We start from the raw sequence: 14,956 nt of genomic DNA on the forward strand, positions 1-14,956 counted from the left end.
GTGTGTGTGTGTGTGTGTGTGTGTGTGTGTGGTGTGTGTGTGTGTGTGTGTGTGTGTGTGTGTGATCCATCTCATATTAAGTTACAGATAGAAAGTGTTTTTTCTTTGTATGTTGTATTTTACTCATGATATTTTCTTTGACTTCCAATTAACATTTATTCAACATTTCAGGGCTCACTGATATGTCCTTTTAAAACAGTTGCAATTTTAATAGGGCACAGAGCTGACATTTGTCTACAGATCAAATCAATTTCACAGTCAGAGTTTTGGTTTCAAATTATATATTCTGAATACATTCATCTTGCCTGTCTCTACACTTCTACTTTTAAAAATTGTATTCTGAAGATAGGATACTTCTGATATGTGTGTGTGTATGTGTAATTTTGTAGTTCATGCAGCTTTAGTATCATATATATCTGGGGAGAAAGAAATTGTGAATGACATCTGCAAAGTGGGTAGTATAACTCAACATACCTATGCTGAGGTCAGTGAAAATGTACTGAAATATGCCAGCTGAAATTCTGACCACTAGGGATAACAAGCAAACATTTATTTATTTATTTATTTATTTATTTATTTATTTTTTGTCTTGACTTCTTTTGTGCTTTATTATTTAGAGCAATGTGAAGCATCCAGCATTTGGATTTAATGTTGACTATAGCAGCACGGTGGTGTCATGATTGACAGATTTGTCTATTGTCACCCCCACAAGTTCTGTCTTGTGCTCAGATAGGCTCTCATCTGCTAGCATCTGCAAAATGGAGAAATCAGGTTTGAAGTTTATACAGTAGTATTAGAGTACAGCAATATTAGAGACTATTGCTGTACTTTTGCATTACTGTACATTTGTACAGTAGTATTAAAGTTCACAGCTTCTATTTTATTCCATTATCATTACTATAAAGGCATTTTAGTTTTAAATTTTAAGTGTTATATTTTCATTTTTTTTTTCACAGTTTAAGTAAGAGGCACATCTGAAATTAATACTATGAGGAAGAAAAAAAATCAGTATTTCTTCAATGCCCCTACACATGTGCCATTTATTCATCTCATTAAATGCATTATGTAGTATAATACAAATTTCTATGAAAAGGCTGTGGCAAAGAAGCAACACAAAGATGATACAGAGATCCAACAGGCATTTGAAAGAGTTAAAAATTACAGTTATAGGACGCCAGCCTTGGAGGTCTCTAATTGGGCACCCAGCTGTGACAGCTCTACCCACAGAGTGGCCACTATATGCTGTGATATATAAGCTCTGAAGGAAGTTGTTTCTGTGGATTCAGTCCTCTGATTTCTTTTGTAGTATGCAGAATGACACTCAGGGCATCCATCCAAGGTGCTTACTTACTTGATTCTCATGTAAAATGAAACAACAAATTGTACAAATATAATTCCTATCTGAATGGTGTTATGGGGCATAACAGTGCTATTTCTGTGTACTCACATAGGCAAAAACAGAAAAAAAGAGCATGGATGCAGGAAGAAAATAATAGTGCACTAATTATTTTGGCATGCTGATATCAGTAAATTTCCCTGGATGTTCTTGTGACAAGGCTGTGCTATTGATAAGCTATCTTTGAGATGAAAGCTGGTGTCATCACAATGTATTTGGATTAATTAGAAATACATTATCACCATTAAATTACTCTTATTTTCAGTGACGTATCTGAAAACAGTGTCAAAAATTAGGAAAAGGAATGGCTGTGGATCTATTCAAGTTGTTCTTGTCCTTCCTGCCTATATGAGTAAGTAATGATTCATCAAAACAAAACAAACAAAAACAACAAAATAACCTTCAAACAAATACAAATTATTTTTTTTAATCTATTTATCTTAAAATACACACTTTACACGTATTACGCGTAAGTGTGGTACATTCAGTGACACCTGTAAGAGGAAGTTTTTGTCCTTTCCCAAAGTACATCCTCCTCTCTGTAAAGTATAAGCAAGAAGTTCAAGGTGAACAAAAATGTTGTTACTACTAATATTGTCTTTAACATTTATCTACCTACCTCTTGATCTGTCTACCTACTTATACACACGCATGAACATGTATATACATATACATATATGTATATATGTATACATATATGGGGCAGGTATGAGATATATATGATGGGGCAGGTGAGAAACAGAAAGAAAAGTTTATATTTTCATAGCTAGACAGAACACGTATATCTCAAACTGCTAGCCAGATTCTATTAATATCTTTAACTCTTTAAACTTCCAGTTAGATTTTTAATTTTCTTATATCACCACAGGTTCTCCATCTCCAAGTGTAAAACCCACAGTTTTTAAGTGGGAACAGAGAACTTCTGGAGATAAGCTCTGTTATGGCAAACCTAATCCAGCACACTTTACAGCCCAGGTGATTTCTCCTCCCTTCTGCTGCCATTCCTATTTGCAGGTCCAGCCCATGGGAATGCTGGCATGTATTCCACAGGAGCAAGGACAGACACTCTGTGAGGCACAACCAGCCACATGCAACAAAGCAAGCTGCATCCTTACTTGCACCCCCATGATCACCCACAGCACTCGCTCACAAACATCACAGACATCTCAGTCTTGCTTCTCCCATTCATTTATGAGAACAAGAGCTTGCTGGTAGTCACACAGTGACACAGACACATGTACACACATGAATTGGTAGATGACCACACACATGTGGTCTATCCAGGGACCAGACCCTGATACTTGTCCCTCAGATTTACTGGCCTCAGACCTCCTGCCTTACACCCATAGCCAAACTTGGTATTTATAATATAATTGCCTAGGTAATCTCGGCCTTTAGGGCATTACCTGTGGTTACTTGATATGGCCTTGCATGGCTCTCCCCTCCACTTAATGTCCGTACTGCTCTTCTCCAAGGTTTGTGCAGTTTAGCCAAGTTTCTCACAAGTTTCTCACATTTCCCTTTTCCCCCACGTGTGACATCCAGGCATTTCACACAGCACTGTGTAACTTTGGTCAGCTTCTTGTGATTCTTTGTCCAACAGTTTCTCATGTCACATCCAGTAGCTTCTTGTGGCCTATTGAGTTACCAAAACCTCAAGCTAGGGCTTCTGTTTGCATACCATAACAAGCTCACTCTCCTATTTGTATATAAATCATGTATGCACACTGTATGCTGCTTGGTTGACTTGTATACTACTTTGGTGACTGCCCTTTTTCTTCCACAGCCAGATATTGCAAGGGTGCTGCTTTATAGCTTATGCCACTATTAGTACCATCACCAGCACTGGGATGCTGCTTTTTGAACTGATTTCCCGTTTTTGTTTTTTTTTTTTTTTCCTTTTTTTTTTTTTTCACATTTGATGCCACAGAACTTTCTTTTCCTTTTCCCTTTTTAAACAGTTTCCCTACTTCACTTGCTCTCAACTCCAATCGTATCATAACTTAGTCCCAGCCAACTGACAACTGTCAGCAATTATGAAATCAGTGAGAATATGCTTTCCAATTCTGAAATTTATTAAGGATGCTCTGCACTCCTTGTACGATGTATGCTAACCCACTACATATTAAATTCCTCCCACGCAGAAAGTATTCAGAAGGTTAGGACCACTCTTATGTTTTTTTTTTTTACACTACTGCTTTCCTATTCTGTGACGAGGAGCCACAGTTAGGGAAAGGAGACATTACTGCTGGTGTTTGAAGACCGTCTCTGTTCCTTCTGGGAGGAGACATAAATGTTAGCAGCTTGAGCTCTTTCTAGCCTATTTTGGAGACCAACTAGGTAAACAAATACTCTTAAAAAAGAGTCAGGTATACAAAATAGTCTTAAATTCACCTGTCTGTGCCCACACACCTTTCAGCTTCTGGGCCCAATCCATTAATTCTAGGCAGGTTTTGCTGAGTTATATTTCTTTCTGCTGATGGAAAGACTTATAACATTAAACACAAATTTTAGGTCTTTCAGATCCTCTGAGATAGTGCCTCTTAGTTATGGAGCTAGAGGATCTTTAACATAAACCCTAGGCTTTGGCCACTCTGTCAGTAAAAATATTTTTTGAAGCTCCTTACTTTTCTTTCCTTTTCAGGGAACATCACTAGGTTATTTTCCATGGAAAGAGGAAGGTGGATTTAAGCAAGTATTATTTACATAATTCAGTACATTATTACAGCAGCATACAGTATACAGGATAAAAACTTCTTACGGTCTATAAAAAGACACTATAGTACTTAGATTCAAATGAGCTTTCAGTCTTTCAAAGCATACTTTGTAAGATAGAGCCTTAGGGAAAGAAGTAATGCCATAAACAGGTTTTGTACAATCAAATACATCTGCATTTTTTGTCATTTTTTGTGATTGTAATTCACTGAGATTGCAATTTAAAGTATTTTAAATGAATTATTCTAAGCATGAACTCTGATGTAAAATTTTTAGACGCTTAGAGAAAACCTTGGAGACTGTTTGGATCTATTGAGATATTCCATGAGTAGGAGACAAGATATACTTTCTCATATAAATATTTTAATGAAAAAAAAAGAGAAATTTAGGGATAACCTGACACTGTCACAGAATGACAAAATATTATACTTATTTATTCAAGAGCTCTGATGAATGAAAAATATTCCCTAAGATGATGTTTGTCCAAAGATACAGTTCCTAGTGCCTATTGTGTTAACCCAAACACTCTTATGCCTTATGTAAATCTTACTATGGACAAACAAGTGTCTTTGTTATCTATCAAATGTCATAGAATTATAGAATCATAAAATGGTTTGAGTTGGAAGTAACCTTAAAGATCATCCAGTTCCAACACCTCTGCCATAGTTCCTCCACACCTCCCACTAGATCAGATTGCTCAAAGCCCCATCCAACATGGCCTTGAACACCTCCAGAGATGGGGCATCCACATCTCTGGGCAACCTGTGCCAGTGCCTCACCACACCCACAGTAAAGAATTTTCTCCTTACATCTAATCTAAATCTATCTTCTTTTAGCTAAAAGCCATTATTCGTTGTCCTATCACTACATCCCCTGACAAAGACTCCCTCCCCAGCTTTCCTGGTAGGCCCCCTTTAGGTATCAGAAGGCTGCTATAAAGTCTCCTTGGAGACTTCTCTTCTCCAGGCTGAACAACCTCAACTCCATTAGCCTGTCTTCATAGGAGAGGTTCTCCAGCCCCTTGATCATCTTTTGGCCCTCTCTGTGCTCATTCTAATACATCCATGTTCTTCTTGTGCTGAGGGCTCTAGAGCTGAATGCAGTGTTCCAGGTAAATCTGAGGATAGAGGAAAACAGGATATCTATCTCCTGCAAACTGAAAGTCAGAGACAAGGAATTTGTATTTACCTCCTCCCCTACCACCCAAGTTGCCTGACTGGAAAAGTAATATGTAAAGTATAATAAAAATAAAAATAATAATGTGGAAGTCTCTTTGCCATCCGTACATTCAGATAGTTTCAAAATATTAAGAGGGATTAAGAGGGATAAACATGCATATATGCTATTAGCAGCCTTACTGACTCAGAATGGGTCATGAGGGATGATCACAGCTTGTGATCCTGCATGACTCTGTCTTTGAAAAACATCTATATTCTGCCTGAGTTTTCAGCTGAGTGATCTTTTGTGGTGAAAAATATCTTTAGATATGTCTCTCTGTATTTAGAGCCAATGTTATATGTATGTATATCTTACATATGTAAATATTTTCAATAAATGACCCCAAAAAAAGTTCATTGGAAGGGGAAAGGCGAGAGTTCAACAGAAGTGGTTTTAATCAGCTTTCTTTTCTGCCCATCATTAAGATTTGTTTTTCCAAATCACTGTTGCATTTATAGTCAGATCTCCATCTTTATTATACCTTCATTAACCTTTTAAAACTCCCGTCTGTGTACAGGAATCTTTCTTTCATTTAATTATCTGTTTAAAATTCACAAATGGTAGCGGTTGCCATTTTGGCTTTTTGACATTTTTCACCTGCAGACTGTAAAAAAAGATTTAAGAGTCTTGCTCTGCTGGTTTATGTTGCATCCTGATTTCAGCTGAAATACTGAGGCTGGAATTCAGTCATTCATTGTCATTCAGGAGTTGTTTGAGTTGTGTTTTTGTGCTTTGTGGGATCAGCAGACCTCGGCTGAGTTACAGTCTTGAATTTTGTTTTGCAACTACATATTATTTTCCTTGTGCTGTCACTGTTTCTCCTTTTTAGTAGGATCATAAAATATCCCTGCTTGAACATTTTATACAAGAATTCCAATACTTTGCTTGTAGATAGGATCACTTGGTTTGCAAGTCTTTCAGTTCTCTTATCAGTCGATCTATACTTTTTAAGGCACACTCGTCACTCTGCTATCTAGCAGAGCACTACCTTGCAGCAAATAAAAAATAGCAATATTTATTCCACCATGCATTATTTGATGTACTTCTTTCGATTTCTCTTCATGTCATCAACAGTTTTCAGTTGGAATTTCTAGAACACCAGGTGTAAAGATATGTAACCTTAACAGAGTTGGTGTAAATTATTTCTGTCACTTTTTAGTCATTCAAGTAGTTTTCTTTTCTCCTAATCATATTATTAGCATTTAATAGCAGTTGCTATGGGAGCTAGAGAACCAAACAGTGGCTGAGGCTCAGTGGCAATACATCTATGCTAAAGGTAACATCTGGTCGTTGCTCCCTTGAAGGTAAGAGATGTGGTGAGAGGAATTTTAACGACTCATTCACACGCTAGCCTCTCCCTCAGTACCATTCACTGTCCGATTCACTGCTAGGGAGAAGTGGTGTTGCCAAATTTCTGTGATCACATGTAGGGATTAGGAAAGTAGGAGGCATACTGAGTTTCTGCCATGGATCCATATCTAAAGTGAGGTGGTTAAAATAACATGTGGTACTTTTCCTGCATATCTGGATTATTAATTAATGTTAGCACTCTGGCCCACAACCTACCTTCTTCAAATGTACTTTCTGTAATAAGGAACATAGCCTGACTAAAAAAGTCCTTGTCAAAATCTGCCCTTCATCATCTTTGTCTAGTTTCTGATTATTCCCAGTGTGCTTCATGTCTTATAGTAATTCCTTATTATAACACATAGTCATACTGCTTGCCATAACTTCCGTGAGATAAAACCTTAGCCTTCTTTTACAGGTATCAAATGTCTCTTTAATAATATTCTGTAATTCTGAGAGTTCATGTCTCTGGGTGCAGTTCCTTGAAACTTGTGCTTTAATAGTTTTTAATATCTGTTGAAGAACTCTGAAGTTTAACTCCTGTAATATCCAACCAAATTTCAGCAGTGAAGCTATGTATTTTTATCTGTCAAACTGGTAAAGATTTCTCAGGGGTGCATTTTTTTGTCTCTTGGACTTTTTTTTTTCTTTCTTTTTTCTTTTTTTTTTTTTTTTTTTTGCATGATAGTAACACTGGAATACAAATAAATGTGAGATAAGCTAGCCAAAATAATGCTTTTTTGGCATGCTACAGTCTGTTTGAATCACAGTTTCTGGTGTCAGTTGACAACCTCATCATTATAAGCAGTCTTTTATGTTATACTTAAAAGTTTTCAATCTTCTTGTCATACTGTTTAATTTTACTTAGACAAAAGGATCTAATTTTATAGAAAAATAACTGACAATTTAATAATATTTTGCATTTCTTCAGTGCCATTCTAAGAATTGCTCGGTACTTTACGCACATTAATGAATTAAATGTTCCAGTAACCTTATGTGAAAGTGCTATTATCCATATTATGCAGACATGGAAACAGTGGCATAGAAAAGATAAAAGACTAATAAGTTCAGACAGCTTATTTGGATCACAAAGGGGAAAAAAATCCATATTCTCAGTCTTTTGTTCTGACTATTAGGTTATGACTTTACAGCCATTACATTGCAATGTAAAGTTAGGACATAAGAACATTTACTGATTCATATACAGGAATTAAAAGAAGTGAAAGCAGGGAGAGATGAAGTATTCATGCCTTTGCTCAAAGAAAGGAAGCTTATCTCTTCTTCTCTACCATTCTGGTTTAGGTAAGCTGTTTTCCCACACCTTTCTCATATCATCAATAAATGAAGGTTTTCCTTTTCTAGTAATTTATATACCTGTCCCTACTAGTGATTAATGAGGAAAAGTGGGAAAAGAGGGGAGTGAGGGAAAAAATAATATATATATATATCTTTGGTTATGGAATCCTGTAAGAGCCAGAGCCAAGCAAATATATGTATTCTATTTTTTTTAACTTCCTCTAAAGCCTACTGGAAAGAAAAGGTTGTATGGGAAGCATTTCAGAAGAACTAAAAGACAAGATATATTTAGCATTCTATGAACACTTTCAAATTAATTGACAATTTTTGTGAAATTTCATGAGATGACCATCCAGGCCAGGGCTGCCCGTTCAATGTGCCAACAGTGTTTAAGACCAAGGTTGATCCCAAACTTCAGGTGCTTTTCCGAGACCCAGGAGTTAGGATCTTCATTTCTTTAAACATCAGTAATTTCAATATCAAGCCCTTTGTCATCAACAGGGAGAAATACGAACCTCTGATGAGAAGTTCTGTTTTGTACTGGCTTACTTTCCATGGGAGAAACATTCTCTCACTATTCCTGACAGAAGAAACTTGGTTGACCACGCTCCTTATTTAGGAGTGAAATGAATCAATGAAATACATGAAATCAGAGAGGCTACCACAGGGTTTTGGTGCAGAGGACTGAATGAATGTGCTAGCAAAATTTTCTAGTATGAGCAATGAAGACAAAGCTGGAGGTGATCTTTCCACAATGGAGACAAAACATGCCAGTAGGTTAGTGCATCTCCCTGTTGTATTTCATGAACACATCTGTAAATTGACAGAAGTGTATGCTTACTTTCATATTATTATTATTATTTATTTATCCCTACATGTACAAGTTAACTGTGTGAGAGAACATGATTAGCTGAATTACACTGGGCTCTGGGCTCTTAAGTTTTCTTTTTTAACCCTAATGCATAGAATGAAGCAAAAACAACATTGCAGAAGAGAGGAAGTCATGCAGAAATCAACAGATGAGTAAATCACGAAGTGAGATAAATCATGGGGTAGCACTGCTTCTGTAAAACTGCTAAGACACTAGAAAATTAGATTTCTGGGTTACATTAATGACTCAAAGAAAATGCAGAAACACTGATGTTTACTTCCATTTTGAGCAGTCACCCTGCAATCTCACACTGATATTTTTACAGTCATATTTTAGAATAGAAAGATCACTGTTTTCCTGTGTTATGTTTTACTGTGAACTTGAAATCCAATTACAATTACATATTATCTTTGAGGGCTGTGTAATCAAAAGTTCTTAGACTACTATTAGAACCATTTTCTCTTAGCCCTGTAAACTTAGTTTGGACTCTCAAAAGACAAACTGTATTTTGCATCTTATTTAAAAAAATAAAAAATAAAAAATAAAAAAAAAGAGTGTTTCTTCACTGTCATACCCAGGCCTTTCATTTATATTAGGAGCTCTATGCTGTTCCTTTTGCCTTCAGTATATTTGTACGTGTCACTGATTGAACAGCAAAGGTATGTCAGTCCAGATCGAGATGGAATGGAATCTCCTTGTTCATTTGGTGAAAACTATTTGCTTCATTTTGCTACAGGCAGCTAGTACTCAATTTTACTCTGTTTAGCCAGTTTTGTCTGAAGAATGTGTATGTGACTAAGCAGGCAGGAGAGCTGTCGTGATTTTATGACTTCAAAATAAATAAAACAGGATCCATTTCCTGGAGACGCTAGTTAGAGGCAACTGGAAATCATATGGAAGTGAAGTTTTCTACTTTTTGAATACTATTAATTTGCAGTGATAAAATAAATAAATAAATGCTTGTTTACATTGGAACACAATTGTATAGTGCATGTCATAATTGCAATTCTTCCTCTTGTCAGTCTCATTCTTTAACATACTATTGGTACTTGCACTTGGACTGCTTTTTAATTATGTAATTTGGAATTTTGAAAAGCAAGTGGAATTTGAATTACAAGAATATTTGAAACATTTTAATCTTTTATAAAATCCTCTGTTTCTTTTTCTGCAAATTATCATTAATGTAAATTACATGATGAACAGCCACCGAAGTCAGAAACAACTAATGTCTTGGAGATGTTGCTGAACATTGTCCAGAAAAAATCTATCTTGAATAAATAGAACAAAACCAAATTTTCATCAATGGGAAAAATCATCCTTGAATCTAAATTTATGATAAATTCTGATGATCTTCTAGTAATTTAATATTTGTGTTTGCACAAAAAGGCAATTTTGAGGTGGATTGTGGCAAAACATGATGTTGATTTACATATGTCCTGATAAGGGTGTCAGAGAATTGGCTCATCATGTTTGAAATAGAAGAGAAACTGCAAATAGAAACAATATAACAATATGGTCTGTTATTTCTGTGAACTGGGACAGATTCTGGACTATAGAATTTCAATAACTGAACATATGGAGTTAAAACAGGCTTTCAGAAGTGTAATTTTATTTTATTTTATTTTATTTATATTTTTTTCTGATTTGAGTCTCATTTTTGGCAAGCCTTCATAAAAATCTTTAAAGCAATCTTTATTATTATTATTTTTAAACAGTAATCTGGCTGGCTGGCTGTATGGAGAAGAAAGACATATCAGGAACTTTCTTTGCAGTAAATTCTCTTTCCTATAGAAACCTTGTAACACAGATCTGACCATGGAGGCAAATCACATGGTTTTGTAGACCAGAAGGAGTATTTAGATAAGTGTTGGGCTGAATCTAATCCTTCAAAGTGTTTTGTAACTTTACAGTTTTTTGCTCATTTATAGAAAAAAAAAATACATTAAAAGATCAGTTAGAAGAAATTCTAGTTGTGATACCTAATATTCTGACAGGCTGCTGTGTATAAGATACACTTACAGGAGAAGAATAGAGGTTTCTGTAAATGACCAGGCATCAGAACCTACAGATTCTCCTGTGGTACAGTTAGCTGCACGAATGCTACACAGCCCACTGCTATTCATTCTTGTACTTAAGCTTCCCCCAGATTTCAGTCTCCTAGCTGCCTTTTTATTATTTTTATTCCCTAGGGAAGCTAGCTTGCTTTAGGCAGTGTGAATCAGTCCTGACTTTGATATCAGTCATAAGTTTGCTGATACTTTAATATAAAGGAGAAATAGCAAGAAAAATGAACATCTAGTAAATTTATTCATGGCCACATGTGTTAGTAGAAATGCCCTTAAGAGAAGTAGATAAATCGCTCAGATCCTTTATTCAAAATTTGTAATTTAATTTAAGTTCCATTTCTCCTGCTTTGAAAAGGGATTTTACTTTAGTGTAGACCCTACTGGCTATCATTTTTTTTTCAAACTGGGATTAAAGCTACTTGATGGTCATTTCTCTGCTTTAGATGTGTTTAGTTTAGCTGACTTCACTGCTAGTCCCTGAAAATGTAGACTGAAGCGCTGGATGGTGAAAGATGGCAGAAGCTAGTTTATGCTTAGTAGGAAAGAAGTTCACAAGTGGTGTTCCCCATGACTAACTAGTGGGGCCAGTTTTGTTTAACATTTTTACCAACTGTCTTGATGAGGGGATCAAGTACATCTTCAGTTAAGTTCTCAGATAACACCAAGTTGGGTGGAAGTGTTGAATTGCTTGAGGGTAGAAAGGCTTTGCAGAGGGATCTGGATAAGCTAGATCAATGGGCCATGTCTAATCACATGGCACCCAACAAGGCTAACTGCTGGGTCCTGCACTCAGGTTGCAACAACCCGATGGGCTCAGGGAAGATAGCGCAGCAGAAAAGAATCAGGGGATGCTGATCAGCAGCTGGCTGAGCATGAGCCAGCAGTGTGCCCTGGTTGCCAGGAAGGCCACTGGCAACCTGGCCTGCATCAGAAATAGTGTGGCCAGCAGGACCAGGGAAGAGACTGTCCCTCCGTACTCAGCACTGGTGAGACTGTACCTCAAGTACCTTGTTAGATTTGGGCTTCTCAGTTCAAGAAGTACATTGAGTTGCTGGAATGCATTTAAAGAGTCACAAAGCTGGTGAAGGGATTAGAAAACAAGATATATGAGGAGCATCTGATGGAACTGGAATTATTTAGTCTTGAGAAAAGGAGGCTGAGGGGAGACCTCATTGCTCTCTACAACTACCTGAATGGAAGTTGTGGTGAGGTGGCTGTTGGTCTCTTTTCTTAGGTGACAAATGATAGGACACAAGGAAACAGCCTCAAGTTGTGCCGTGGAGGTTTGGATCAGATGTCAGGAAGAATTTCTTCATGAAAAGATTGGTTCCCTGGAGGTGTTTAAGAGATAGGTGAATGCGACGCTTAGGGGCATAGTTTTGTGGTGAACTTGGTAGTGTTAGGTAATGGTTGGGCTTGATCTTGTGGGTCTTTTTCAACATAAATGATTCTAGAATTATAAGTTATAGCAGGGGTTCCTGAAGCTTTTCTATTTTTCACACCATTTCCAGGCCAATAATTTAGTGGGATTGTAAAAACTAGGTAGCAAATAACACTTTTTTTTTTTTTTTTTTCCCCAACTCTTTTGTGCCTTTCATGTCCCCATTGGGATCATGGACTCAGTTTGGGAATAGCTGAGTTTGAGGAGGTTACCATTAAGACAACAAACCTGAACAGAAAAATAAATAAATAAAAATAAAATGTTTGAAGAGAATTTGTTTAAGGTAGGAAGGAGATGAGAAGGAAATAGCCATGTGAGATAAATAGGTACCAGGTAGGAGAGGCTGGAAGAGATTGTGTCTAGATTAAGGGTTGTCAGAAGACGAAGTCCAAGGAACAGTAAGGTGTTGGAAGTAATAGGAAAGAGATCTTCAATGGAGATTTTTGAGGTTAATGAGGAAAGGAAAGGGGTTGAGGACAAAGAAAAGAAAAAATGATAAATGGCCTCAATTATCTCTTTTAAAAATTCACTGAGATTCTTGACAGAGATGGAAAGAAAAGCTAGAAGTTCAGAACAGCTCTTACAGGCCTGTGTCTCCAAAAAAGAAAAGCTTTAATAGCTGTAAGTAACATTTATTATCTCATTTTTTAGTGGTGTGCTTGACACACAGTCAGTGATACCACAGTTATATCAGGTTGGCCTAACAGTCAATGCTGTACATGAAAGGTGAGCGCTCATTACTTTGCTTTTTAAAAACTCTTTCCAAGTGAGCTGCTTTTGATCAAGACATATAATTAAGGAATTAAGCAAGTTTACATCTAATAGACTGCCTGCAGTTCTCTGCTGTATATTTGCCAAGCAATAGTCTACTTTACATGATTGTCTATTATACTCATTAGGAAACTAAGCAAGCTGATTGTGTTTCTCTGAGAGGAAAGTAAATGAAAGCTAGAAAAGGTGTGTAATGCTTTAATGAGATGAGTGTGGTACATGCTCACAGCCTGCTTGTTTTCATTTAGCACATGCATCAACTTCTAAATTATCTTGAGCTTTCAAGTGGTGTAATGGTCTTTTGCCATTTTGGTTGTGCTTCACTCAGTGGCTGGCAAGTAAAGGAGATGGCTGGTGTTCTGGAAGAGGCTTCATTCTCCCTTACAACAAAAGTAACAGTGATTAGTTCAGCTTCTTAGTTGGGGCTCTATGCTATAACCCAGCTTGACATCATAAAGGCAACAGGTTTTTTTTTTGGTCTTTTATTTTTCCCTTCTTCCTTCTCCATCTCCTCTGTCTCTTCTGGAATGCTTTCTGAGCAAAGTCTTTGCTTGCAGAGGAATGTCACATTCTCTTGCACTGGTTGATAAATATTTATGCCTGAGAACATAAAGCTCTCTTTTTGGATGCTTTCCCATTTTACAGTGTGCTGGCTTTTGGCCTGATCTCTGTATTTAGAAAACACTGTGTATACCTGCATGCTTTCTTGACTCAATTTCCTATTCCTAATGGGTCTGCAGGCAGTACTGCAGGAAAACCATAGTACATGTTCCAATATTTTCAGTGAATTGTCAGAATACTTAAATAAAGCAAGATGAAAAGTAGGCGGCTCCTTGTTAGGTGTATAATTGCATTTTATGGATAAATTTATAGATATGCCTGGAAAAAAAAATCATACAAAAACATAAAGACATTTTTTGAAGCATTTCATTACTCTGATAAAACCAAGCAATGTTAAATCAAATTAGAAAGAGAAAAAATTAGAACTTGTATGGCAGAATTAATTCAGCATTATTTCACAATTACATTTTTCTCCTATCCCATTCCTGGAATGTATTGCTGAGTTTCACTTTCCTACTTAGATTTTCATATTAAACAAACTCTGTGTACATCCAGTGAAAAATATGTTCATTATTAAAGAAATTGTTCTACCATTAATATAATTAATAGATTCTATCTAAATGTATCAGTTAAGCAAACTAACTTCCTCTTTCCTCTTTAAAAGAGGTAACGGTCTATTCAGAACATACTGGGTGTTCTCTGTCCTTAGTAAGGGGCCTTTAACAAGTGCTTGTTTAAGAAATGTATGCCCTCATGGTGTATACATACATGTTATGGAATCAAGGGGACATAGGCTTGTGACAAAGACATAGATGAGTTTCTACATTGCATCTACCTCAAAGCTGAGTATACCTCTCCTTGAAACCTGTATGAGACCTATCGTCCATGACTGGTGTCTCCACTTTTTTGTATTGTATTTGCTTTTGAGATATTTGACTGGAAAGTTTGCGTAAAATCCTTCCTCGAAAGGTATTGGTGTCTTTTGTTGCAAGGGCAAAGAGCATATGTAGGTCACATGAACTCAGGCAGTCTCTGCAAGTCAGCAGAGCTGGCTAGGGATCTCCCCAAGCTTCGGACCAGTGTTTGATGTCAACCAGCTAAGCTACAGAGTGGATTCAGCTGGCTAGCCTTCAGTGGCTGCATGAAACACATTTTCATTTGGGCAAGAGCCAAAACTAGATACTGTGTATTTATCAGGGCTCCTTTGAGGGCTTATTGTGAATGGGCTCATGGGTAGGCTCCTTAATGTTCCTACCTATGTCTGCTCCTAGCAT

The 14,956-nt window shown here is 36.7% G+C and overlaps 1 protein-coding gene across 9 annotated transcripts in view; it reads left to right on the plus strand.

The window, feature by feature from the left end:
- TAFA5 (TAFA chemokine like family member 5) overlaps window positions 1-14,956 on the plus strand; it is a 448,316-nt gene that overhangs the window by 299,911 nt on the left and 133,449 nt on the right. The window lies entirely within an intron of this gene.

The sequence above is a fragment of the Oxyura jamaicensis genome, chromosome 1 (assembly GCF_011077185.1).
Source record: "Oxyura jamaicensis isolate SHBP4307 breed ruddy duck chromosome 1, BPBGC_Ojam_1.0, whole genome shotgun sequence".
Lineage (NCBI taxonomy): Eukaryota > Metazoa > Chordata > Aves > Anseriformes > Anatidae > Oxyura > Oxyura jamaicensis.